The following is a 12405-nucleotide window of genomic DNA, read 5'->3' on the forward strand; positions in this document are numbered from 1 at the left end:
TAACACAGTAAAGAAAGGTAACACAAACCCACGACTTACACAGTAAAGATAACACAAACCCACGACTTACACAGTAAAGATAACACAAACCCACGACAACACAGTAAAAGATAAACACAACGAAATCACGACTTACACAGTAAAGATAACACAAACCCACGACTTACACAGTAAAGATAACACAAACCACGACTTACACAGTAAAGAAGGTAACACAAACAACACGACTTACACAGTAAAGATAACACAAACCCACGATATTACACGTAAAGACAGTAACAACACAACCCACGACTTACACAGTAAAGATAACACAAAACCCACGACTTACAGTAAAGATAAAAAACCAAACGAAACACAAAACACACGAAACCCACACTTACACAGTAAAGATAACACAAAACATATCACACGTACTATACACAGTAAAGATAACACAAACCCACGACTTACACAGTAAAGTAGATAACACAAACCCACGACTACACAGCAAAGATAACACAAAACACGACAACAGTAACACAAACCCACGACTTACACAGTAAAGATAACACAAACCCACGACTTACAAACAGTAAACGACAACACAAACCCACACATTACACAGTAAAGATAACACAAACCCACGACTTAATACAGTAAAGATAACACAAAATATCACGACTTACAGTAAAGATAACACAACGAAACCCACATGACTTACACAGTAAAAACACAAACCCAACGACCCACACAGTGTAACACAGTAAAGATAACACAAACCCACGACATTAAAGATACAGTAAAGATAACACAAACGAAACATCACACCCACGACTTACACAGTAAAGATAACACACAAACCCACGACTTAAACAGTAAAGATAACACAAAATCACATGTTACACAGTAAAGATAACACAAACCCACGACTTACACAGTAAAGATATAACACAAAACCCACGACTGTACACAGTAAAGATAACACAAACCCACGACTTACACAGTAAAGATAACACAAACCCACGACTTACACATGTAATACAGTAAGATAACACAAACCCACGACATGTACACAGTAAAGATAACACAAACCCACGACTTAACACAGTAAAGATAACACAACATATCCACGACTTACACAGTAAAGATAACACAAACCCACGACTTACACAGTAAAGATAACACAAACACATCACACTTACACACAGTAAAGATAACAACACAAACCCACATATACACAGTAAAGATAACACAAATACACGACTAACACAGTAAAGATAACACAAACCCACGACTTACACAGTAAAGATAACACAAACCCACGACTTACACATACAGTAAAGATAACACAAACCACGACTATACACAGTAAAGATAACACAAACCCACGACTTACACATGTAATACAGTAAAGGTAACACACAAACCCACGACACAAACACAGTAAAGAAACACACAAACCCACGACACATGTACACAGTAAAGATAACACAAACCCACGACTTACACACAAAGATAACACAAACACACGACTTATACAGTAATACAAAAACAAACACACGACTAACACACAAACCCACGACTTAACACAAAATACACAACTTACACAGTAAAAGTACACAGTAAAACCCACGACTAACACAAACAACGACTACACACACTTACACAGTAAAGATAACACAAACCCACGACTTACACAGTAAAGATAACACAAACAATATCACGACTTAAAGATACACAAAAGATAACACAAATAACACACACTTACACAGTAAAATAACACAAATCCACGACTTACACAGTAAAGATAACACAAACCCACGACTTACACAGTAAAGATAACACAAACCCACGACTATACACAGTAAACAGACAACACAAACACAACGACATATACATTACACAGTAAAGATAACACAAAATATCACACGACTTAACACAGTAAAGATAACACAAACGAATATCCACGACTTACACAGTAAAGATAACACAAACCCACGACTTATACAAAGTAATACAGTAAAGAACAAACGCACGATCCATGAATACACAGTAAAGATAACACAAACCCACGACTTACACAAATACAGATAAACAAACACAAACGACATATCACACAAGAATAACAGTAAACCACGACACAGTAATACAGTAAATAACACAACGACACCACGATACAGTACCCAAGACTAACACAACACAAAACACACGACTTACACAGTAAACAAACAAACCACGACTACACAGTAAAAAATAACACAAACCCACGACTTACACAGTAAAGATAACACAAACCCACGACTTACAAAACAGTAAAGAACACAACAAACCACGACTTACACAGTAAAGATAACACAAACCCACGACACACAGTAAACAGTACACAAACCCACGACTTACACAGTAAACAGTAAAGATAACACAACAAACCCACGACTTACACACAGTAAAGATAACACAAACCCACGACATTACATATAAAGATAACACAAACCCCGACTTACACATAAAGAAAACACAAACCCACGACCTTACACAGCAAAGATAACAAAAACCCACGGAGCTTACATAGTTAAGATAACACAAACCCACGACTTACAACAGTAAAGATAACACAAACCTCCACGGACTTATAGAGTAAAGATAACACAAATCCACACTTACACGAAAAGATAACACAAACCCACGACCTTACCACACCTAAAGATAACACAAACTCCACGACTTTACATAGTAAAGGATCACACAAACCCACGACTTACAAGACACAGCAAAGAGTAACACACAAACCCACGTACTTACATAGTAAAGATAGGACACAAACCAAACGACGTTACATAGTAAAGAAACACAAACCCCGACTTAAACATAGTAAGGATAACACACTAACCCACGACTCTACATCAGTAAAAGATAACACAAAGACAAACCCACGACATACAACACAGGAAGAGAAACACAAAAACCCAACCACCTTACAATAGTTAAGACCAACACAAACCCACGAACTTACGAACAGCAAAGATAACACAAAAACCCACGACTTATAGAACAGAAGATAAAACACAATCCACTCACGTAACTTACACAGCAAAGATAACACAAAAACCACACGAGCTTACTCCACAGTAAAGAATAAACACAAACCCACGACTTACATAGCAAAGCAAAGACAAACCCCACGACCCACGAATAGCAAAGATAACCACACTTCCAACGAACCCTACATATTTAAAAGATAAGCAACAAACCCACGACTTACATAGTAAAGATAACACAAAACCCACGACTTTTACACAGCCAAAGATAACAAAATCCCCTCGACTTACACAAGTAACTATAACACAAACCCACGGACTTTACATTAGTAAAATAACACAAAACCCACGAACTTACATAGTAAAGATATCACAAACACAAAACATACACAGCCGAAGCAAAAACACAACAGCCCCCAATTGACGAAACACCCAAGCAAAGATAAGGAAACGCCAAGACTACACAGACGAACTTTCAACACAAACCTTATGACTGACACAGCAAAGAACACACAAACCCACGACTTACATAGTAAAGAAAAAGTACACAAAAGGACACCCACGGACTCATGGAAGATACCACGAGAAGCAGGGACCTTACACATCAAAAACCCGTGCCCGCAACCCTCGACGTTACCAACAGCAAAGATAAACACACACAAACCTCACGACTATACCGACAGGCAATTATAACACAAAAACCCATACGACTTACCCACATTAAAGATAACACAAACAAAACCCCACAGTAAACATTACGCAATAGTGCAAGATCAACACCAAACAACCAAAACCCACGACTTATAACCAGTAAAGATAAAAACACAAACCACTCCCTAACGACTTACAACATTAAAAGATAATAACACACACCCACGACTATACACAGTAAAGATAACACAAATCCACGCCTTACACAGTAAAGATAACACAAACTCACGACTTACACAGTAAAGATAACACAAACCCACGACTTACACAGTAAAGACAACACAAACCCACGATAACACAAACCCACGTCGATTTACATAGTAAGATAACACAAACCCACGACTTCACACAACAGTAAAGAAAAACACAAACCCACGATTTACATAGTAAAGATAACACAAACCCACGACTTACACAGTAAAAATAACACAAAACCCACGACTTACATAGTAAAGATAACACAAACCCACGACTTACACAGTAAAGATAACACAAATCCACGACTTACACAGTAAAGATAACACAAACCCACGACTTAGTAATACAGTACAGGTAACACAACGCATATCACATGTAATACAGTACAGGTAACACAACGCATATCACATGTAATACAGTACAGGTAACACAACGAATATCACATGTAATACAGTACAGGTAACACAACGAATATCACATGTAATACAGTAAAGGTAACACAACGCATATCACATGTAATACAGTACAGGTAACACAACGCATATCACATGTAATACAGTAAAGGTAACACAACGAATATCACATGTAATACAATACAGGTAACACAACGCATATCACATGTAATACAGTACAGGTAACACAACGCATATCACACATGTAATACAATACAGGTAACACAACGCATATCACATGTAATACAGTACAGGTAACACAACGAATATCACATGTAATACAGTAAAGGTAACACAACGAATATCACATGTAATACAGTACAGGTAACACAACGCATATCACATGTAATACAGTAAAGGTAACACAACGAATATCACATGTAATACAGTACAGGTAACACAACGCATATCACATGTATAATACAGTACAGGTAAACACAACGCATATCACATGTAATACAAGTACAGGTAACACAACGCATATCACATGTAATACAGTAAAGGTAACACAACGAATATCACATGTAATACAGTAAAGGTAACACAACGAATATCACATGTAATACAGTACAGGTAACACAACGAATATCACATGTAATACAGTAAAGGTAACACAACGAATATCACATGTAATACAGTACAGGTAACACAACGCATATCACATGTAATACAGTACAGGTAACACAACGAATATCACATGTAATACAGTACAGGTAACACAACGCATATCACATGTAATACAGTACAGGTAACACAACGAATATCACATGTAATACAATACAGGTAACACAACGCATATCACATGTAATACAGTACAGGTAACACAACGCATATCACATGTAATACAGTAAAGGTAACACAACGAATATCACATGTAATACAGTAAAGGTAACACAACGCATATCACATGTAATACAGTAAAGGTAACACAACGAATATCACATGTAATACAGTACAGGTAACACAACGATATCACATGTATCAAACAACAACGCATATCACATGTAATACAGTAAGTAACACAACGCATATCACATGTAATACAGTAAAGGTAACACAACGCATATCACATGTAATACAGTAAAGGTAACACAACGCATATCACATGTAATACAGTAAAGGTAACACAACGCATATCACATGTAATACAGTACAGGTAACACAACGCATATCACATGTAATACAGTAAAGGTAACACAACGAATATCACATGTAATACAGTAAAGGTAACACAACGAATATCACATGTAATACAGTACAGGTAACACAACGCATATCACATGTAATACAGTAAAGGTAACACAACGAATATCACATGTAATACAGTAAAGGTAACACAACGAATATCACATGTAATACAGTACAGGTAACACAACGAATATCACATGTAATACAGTAAAGGTAACACAACGAATATCACTTGTAAAACAGTAAAAATAACACAACGAATATCACATGTAATACAGTACAGGTAACACAACGAATATCACATGTAATAAATGTAAAAAACAAAGTAAAAATAACACAACGAATATCACATGTAATACAGTACAGGTAACACAACGCATATCACATGTAATACAGTAAAAATAACACAACGAATATCACATGTAAAACAGTAAAGGTAACACAACGAATATCACATGTAATACAGTAAAGGTAACACAACGCATATCACATGTAATACAGTAAATATAACACAACGAATATCACATGTAATACAGTAAAGGTAACACAACGAATATCACATGTAATACAGTAAAGGTAACACAACGCATATCACATGTAATACAGTAAAGGTAACACAACGCATATCACATGTAATACAGTAAAGGTAACACAACGAATATCACATGTAATACAGTAAAGGTAACACAACGAATATCACATGTAATACAGTACAGGTAACACAACGAATATCACATGTAATACAGTAAAGGTAACACAACGAATATCACATGTAATACAGTAAAGGTAACACAACGAATATCACATGTAATACAGTAAAGGTAACACAACGAATATCACATGTAATACAGTAAAGGTAACACAACGAATATCACATGTAATACAGTACAGGTAACACAACGAATATCACATGTAATACAGTAAAGGTAACACAACGCATATCACATGTAATACAGTAAAGATAACACAACGAATATCACATGTAATACAGTACAGGTAACACAACGCATATCACATGTAATACAGTAAAGGTAACACAACGCATATCACATGTAATACAGTAAAGGTAACACAACGCATATCACATGTAATACAGTAAAGGTAACACAACGAATATCACATGTAATACAGTACAGGTAACACAACGAATATCACATGTAATACAGTAAAAATAACACAACGAATATCACATGTAATACAGTAAAGGTAACACAACGCATATCACATGTAATACAGTAAATATAACACAACGAATATCACATGTAATACAGTACAGGTAACACAACGAATATCACATGTAATACAGAAAAAATAACACAACGAATATCACATGTAATACAGTACAGGTAACACATCGAATATCACATGTAATACAGTACAGATAACACAACGCATATCACATGTAATACAGTAAAGGTAACACAACGCATATCACATGTAATACAGTAAAGGTAACACAACGCATATCACATGTAATACAGTAAATGTAACACAACGCATATCACATGTAATACAGTAAAGGTAACACAACACATATCACATGTAATACAGTAAAGGTAACACACGAATATCACATGTAAAACAGTAAAAATAACACAACGAATATCACATGTAAAACAGTACAGGTAACACAACGAATATCACATGTAATACAGTAAAGGTAACACAACGCATATCACATGTAATACAGTAAATATAACACAACGAATATCACATGTAATACAGTAAAGGTAACACAACGCATATCACATGTAATACAGTAAAGGTAACACAACGCATATCACATGTAATACAGTAAAGATAACACAACGAATATCACATGTAATACAGTAAAGGTAACACAACGAATATCACATGTAATACAGTAAAGGTAACACAACGAATATCACATGTAATACAGTACAGGTAACACAACGAATATCACATGTAATACAGTACAGGTAACACAACGCATATCACATGTAATACAGTAAAGGTAACACAACGCATATCACATGTAATACAGTAAAGGTAACACAACGAATATCACATGTAATACAGTAAAGGTAACACAACGAATATCGCATGTAATACAGTACAGGTAATAAAACGCATATCACATGTAATACAGTACAGGTAACACAACGCATATCACATGTAATACAGAAAAAATAACACAACGAATATCACATGTAATACAGTACAGGTAACACATCGAATATCACATGTAATACAGTACAGATAACACAACGAATATCACATGTAATACAGTACAGGTAACACAACGCATATCACATGTAATACAGTAAAGGTAACACAACGCATATCACATGTAATACAGTAAATGTAACACAACGAATATCACATGTAAATACAGTACAGGTAACACAACGCATATCACATGTAATACAGTAAAGGTAACACAACGCATATCACATGTAAAACAGTAAAAATAACACAACGAATATCACATGTAAAACAGTACAGGTAACACAACGCATATCACATGTAATACAGTAAAGGTAACACAACGCATATCACATGTAATACAGTAAAGATCACACAACGAATATCACATGTAATACAGTAAAGGTAACACAACGAATATCACATGTAATACAGTACAGGTAACACAACGCATATCACATGTAATACAGTAAAGGTAACACAACGCATATCACATGTAATACAGTAAAGGTAACACAACGCATATCACATGTAATACAGTAAAGGTAACACAACGAATATCACATGTAATACAGTAAAGGTAACACAACGAATATCGCATGTAATACAGTACAGGTAATAAAACGCATATCACATGTAATACAGTACAGGTAACACAACGCATATCACATGTAATACAGTAAATGTAACACAACGCATATCACATGTAATACAGTACAGGTAACACAACGCATATCACATGTAATACAGTACAGGTAACACAACGCATATCACATGTAATACAGTAAAGGTAACACAACGCATATCACATGTAATACAGTACAGGTAACACAACGCATATCACATGTAATACAGTAAATATAACACAACGAATATTTCATGTAATACAGTAAAGGTAACACAACGAATATTTCATGTAATACTGTAAAGGTAACATAACGAATATTTCATGTAATACAGTAAACTAACGAGTGGGATATATTTACACAATGTTTATTTCTCTAGAGGTTGTATTTCCTGTATTTTATAACAGTTGAACACCAAATAGCGATGCATCGTATACAACAACAATGGACTTTTGTGATCTGTATATGTCTATAATAACAAGAGGCCCAGAGGGCCTGTATCGCTCACCCGGTTTGTAATACCTAGGAATGTTCTGAATACAGGTTCATTGTTACTTTTTTGAAGGAATTGGAATATTTACCTCTTATTCCCCTATTGGGCCCCACTCTTTCTGCTCCAGGGGGTCAAAGCCAAAATTTATACAAATTCTGTTAACCCCAAGGATGTTTCTGGGCCAAATTTGGTTAAAATCCAAGCAGAACTATATGGCTCTTAGCGATTTATAGGATTTACCTCTATTTCCCCTATTGGGCCCCGCCCCTCCTGCCCCAGGGGGGTCAGAACCAAAATTTATACAATTTTCTGTTCACCTTCCCCCAAGCATGTTTGTGGCCAAATTTGGTTACAATCCATGCATAACTCTAGGACAAGTAGCGTTTTATAGAATTTACCCCTATTTCCCCTATAGGGCCCCGCCCCTCCTGCCCCAGGGGGTCAGAGCCAAAATTAATACAAGTTCTGTTTCCCTTCCCCCAAGGATGATTGTGGCCAAATTTGGTTACAATCCATGCAGAACTCTAGGACAAGTAGCGATTTATAGGATTTACCTCTATTTCCCCTATTGGCCCCCGCCCCTCCTGCCCCCCGGGGGTCAGAGCAAAAAATTAATACAAGTTCTGTTCCACTTTCCCCAAGGATGTTTATGGCCATATTTGGTTACAATCCATGCAGAACTCTAGGACAAGAAGCGATTTATAGGATTTACCCCTATTTCCTCTATTGGGCCCCAACCTTCCTGCCGCCAGGGGGTCAGAGCCAAAATTTATACAAGTTCTGTTCCCCTTCCCCCAATGATGTTTTTGGCCAAATTTGGTTACAATCCATGCAGAGCTTTAGGACAATTAGCTATTTATAAGATTTACCTCTTCCTGCCCTTCGGGCCAGGTGAGCTAAAAATGAAGAAATATTAAATGTTCAGTTCAATTTTGGAGTTTTTATTTTATGCACAAGGATATTGTCTGATGGAAAATATCAACTCCATAACTAGGTGAAAATATTGCTTCTTTGTAAATACTTTGAGGGTATATATCAATAATAATCAACCATAAATAAAAGTGGATTTAATATTCTAACAAAAGGAAGAAAAAAAATAGGCGAGGATAGAAAAGTTGTGAAATCACAACTTTTTAGCCAATTTGAGCCGAAGACAATTCAATGAATTCCAATCTGGTCATTTGATATGTTTAATGTATTTAATAGCGACGGTTTTATCTTTTTATGATCTGATGTATCTAACATATAATTGAAGTAGGAAGAGATGTCATTCCTTAAAAATAGGATACGTTTAGAATAATATTAAAATATATGATATAAATGTGCGTGTTACATTATGTACAATCCCCGTTTATGGCATTGCATCGAACGTACAATGTATTAAGAAATAAACACAACACCTCAACAAAAGAAACAGAGTAACTGAGCGATAATGAAGTTGATTTTCCTATTGTGTACAGTGCTTTTCCTTGCTGGTTGTAACGATGGATGGGTAAGGAAGACGTTTACAATTATTTTTTTCAGTTCAACTAATAACATCCCTTATACATCGAATGAACATGATAGCATGTATTTAGTTACTGACAGCCAGCATCTGATCTGCCATTTGAGGATAAAGGGGGTATTCAAGGAATCCGGGTTCGAGTTAGAGGGGTTATATTGCACCAACCGACATGGACAATTGCTCATGATCTTAAGTTTATACAAGTGTCGTATCAAGTCATTAGGTAATTAAGGGAAAATCTGATTAAAATACAGATCCTTATAACCACTCCTTTCCATCAAACGCAGTGATAATAAGGATCTGTATCTTAATTAGGTTGATTAAGGGACTAACGGTGTCAGTATTACCTTCCTACACGATCGCAAGTCGTTGTTTGATGTTAACTGTATTTGAACATTTCATAAAAGGTATGTATCAATCTTTCTCTCGTAAATATCTTCGCTGTAACTACGAAAATACGGAAGTTGTTAATGCGTGTTCATAGAAAATATGCATTGTGAAATGACAAAAGAGGGAAAAGAATCGCTGACGTCCGCCTAACCATATAAGTTCATTTTTATAATTTCTATGTTGTTTTCATTTGTATTGCGAAAGTCCAGCGGAGGTCGCCAGTTTGTCTCGCATGTCTTGAAATACTGACGTCATTTTATTGTTTTTGTCTTGACGTCACAATGAATTTTCAGCCAATGAAAATCGCTCCAGGTCATATTACACAAGTGACATAAGCAACAATATTGCGAATTCACTGGGTGACAAACCATAACATATAAAATATAAAATTAAATGATTCCGTGAATTTCATTTTTCAGGGTCGACATGACGCTTACGGATTATGTCACATATATATCACTTTTGGTTTTCTTTTTCGATCAAATTGTGTTTTTCGTTCTTGAATTTAAAAGATTTATCATAAGGAATAGTGAATGCCACATTTGCTTTTTTGTGAAAGGACTTTGTAGAGTAAACACTTATGGCGTTTTGGCACAGGGTATGCCCGAAAACACACTAGACACCGTTGATGCTTCTGACATGGATTGGGGACGTTGGTATGTTAGTATTGTAGGTATCACCCAGATGTAGCCAATGACCATGTTGTGTCCCAAAGCGTTGTGGCCCGCATGTTGAATCGGCATCAAACTTTTGGAACTGTTGCTAGACGACACGCAGGAGGCCAGCAACGGGCTACATCACAGTGTCAGGACCGGTAACTCGTCATTGAAGCTCGGCGTTAGAGTTTAAGTAACGCTACTGCACTACGGAATGAAGTAATAAACACCACGGGAACTCGAGATTATCTACGTAAACTGTACATAACAGAAATTATCACGAAGGTCTGAGGTCCCGTGGAACTGCAGTGAGGATTCCCTTGCCTGGAAGGCACGCTCTGGCTAGACTTGCATGGGCCCGTGTTCATGCGAGATGGACTATCGGAGCCTGTACCTTTTTTGTGTTCACTGACGAGTCCAGATTCTGTCTCGACTTCACAGACAGGCGTGTTAGGGTGTGGGGACTACCAAATTAACAATTTCACACAGTCAACGTCTCGAAACAAGACCGATATGGCGGTTGGTCTGTGATGGTCTGGGGCGGTATAAGTGTCTATGTCTTCCCGAACGGCAATTTGATGACCAAAAGGTACTGCGATGAAGTCTTCAATGTTAACGTTAGACTATATGCTAGTGCTTTTGGTCCGGAATTTATTCTAACGGATGGTAACCCTCGCCTACATAGAGCGCGACTGTTATTTCTTCCCGCGTTAACCAGCCAAGGACACTGCAAGAACTTGGAACGGCTCTGCGAGAGGAATGGGCATCTATACAGCAAAACCGTATATGGAACTTAATTGCGAGCATGCGTCGGCGATGTTGCAGTGTTATTGAAGCTAGGGGACGTCACACCAGATACTGAACTGAAAATAACATTTTCGCTACTATTGCCATGTTTTTGTGATTTTTGGAGTTTAGTTCTGTTTCGCAAGTAAGGTATCGAGTACTCGTGAAAATTTCATAGTTTTTCTGTTGGAATCTGTGTTTAGACATATTAAATA

General features: G+C 36.6%; 1 protein-coding gene across 1 annotated transcript in view; it reads left to right on the forward strand.

The window, feature by feature from the left end:
* Positions 1-11749, forward strand: part of LOC138306092 (uncharacterized) — a 49151-nt gene extending 37402 nt beyond the window's left edge. The window contains exon 4 of the mRNA XM_069246453.1: positions 11168-11749. The gene's annotated coding sequence lies outside the window, so the exon portion shown is untranslated. The remainder of the gene's footprint in view (positions 1-11167) is intronic.
* The last annotated feature ends 656 nt before the right edge of the window (positions 11750-12405 follow it).

Source organism: Argopecten irradians, chromosome 13 (assembly GCF_041381155.1).
Source record: "Argopecten irradians isolate NY chromosome 13, Ai_NY, whole genome shotgun sequence".
Classification (NCBI taxonomy): Eukaryota; Metazoa; Mollusca; class Bivalvia; order Pectinida; family Pectinidae; genus Argopecten; species Argopecten irradians.